A 1,646-nucleotide genomic window follows, 5' to 3' on the forward strand; every position below is an offset into this window, starting at 1 on the left:
TCCGACCCATAGCGACCCTGTACAGGGTTTCCGAGGGTGTAAATCTTTACGGGAGTAGAAAGCCTCATCTTTCTCCCTTGGAGCGGCTGGTAGTTTCGTACCGCTGACCTTAAGGTTTGGAGCCCGATTCGTAGCCACTATGCTACCAGAGCTCCTTAGTGGGTTTGAACTGCCTACCTTTGAATCAAACTGACATTGCTGTCCAGTGCTTATCCTACAGTGCCACATCAGCTCTCCAAAGACGTTGGAAGACTTTTTCAGTTTCATTTTCACTGTCTTTAGTGGTTCATGAATAATTTCCATAAAAGTAGTAATAATATAGATATTATCCTATCACAGACAGCATTATGCTTCAAGATAGATCTTGAGATACTCTTTTAATGATGAATATGAGGCCCTTCCTCTTGAATTTGCTGTTCTGCCACAGTAAGCCATATGATTGTCAGACTCAAAATGGCCAATACCAGTCCATTTAGATTCACTAATACTTAAAATATCAATCTTTTTGCATTGCAACTCATTTTTGACAATTTCCAGTTTTCCTAGATTCATGCTTTGTATATACCATGTTCCAATTATTGATGAATGTTCATAGCAGTTTCTCATCATTTTGAGTTTGGCCTCATCAATAAATGAAGGTTCTACTCCATTTGCATCATCACTGTCAACTTTACTCTGAGGTGGCAGCTCTTCCCCAGTTGAATAATGAATGCCTTCCAACCTGAGTGGCTCAACTTCCAGCATTATATCTGACAATGTCCCCTGCTATGGTAGACATGATGTTTTCGACTTCCAATACTATAACTGACAATGTCCTCTGCTATATGTAAGCTTTATAATGACTAAACATTCAGAAGTAGTCTTCTACTCCTTCTTAGTCTGTATGCTCAGCTGAAGCTTAATATGTCCATCATGGTTCAGCCTGCCAATATTTAAAATATTGCTGATATAGCTTCCAGTATGCCAGCAACATACAAATCACCACAAAATTTATGTTGTTGTTGTTAAGTGCTGTAGAGTTGGTTCTGACCCACAGTGACCCTCTACAGGGTTTCCAAGGAGCAGCTGGTGAGCTTGAACTGCCGACCTTGCAGTTCAAATGACTTTGCAGTTTGGTGTTTTAAACCACAGCACCACAATGTAAGTTATTCATCTTCACCATAAATAGAGAAAATATGATTCATAATAAGACAAACTTAAAAGAAAGTAGAGCTCAGAATAGAAAAGAGAAAGATTCTCAGTGATATATTTTGAGTCCTTGAACTAATAGTCATGTGGGTCATGTATATCTTAGTTATATTAGATATCATGCTAAACTACCTGAATTTTTGTCACTAGCAAAACTTTTAAGTAATGAAAGAATGATTGGTTGGTTATGTGCCGTGGAGTCGGTTCTGACTCATAGCAATCCTGTACAGGGTTTCCGAGGCTGTAAATATTTATGGGAGCAGAAAGCCTCATCTTTCTCCCATGGAACAGCTCGTAGTTTCGAATTGCTGACCTTAAGGTTCACAGCCAGATTTGTAATCACTATACTACCACATCAATCCTAGGGACTATCACTGCACTAATTTATACACCAACTCTAAAAAAAAAAAAAAAAAAAAAATTAATTAAAAATTGAGTGCTACAAAGTGCTACAATGT

The sequence above is a fragment of the Chrysochloris asiatica genome, unplaced genomic scaffold (assembly GCF_000296735.1).
Source record: "Chrysochloris asiatica unplaced genomic scaffold, ChrAsi1.0 scaffold00002, whole genome shotgun sequence".
Classification (NCBI taxonomy): domain Eukaryota; kingdom Metazoa; phylum Chordata; class Mammalia; order Afrosoricida; family Chrysochloridae; genus Chrysochloris; species Chrysochloris asiatica.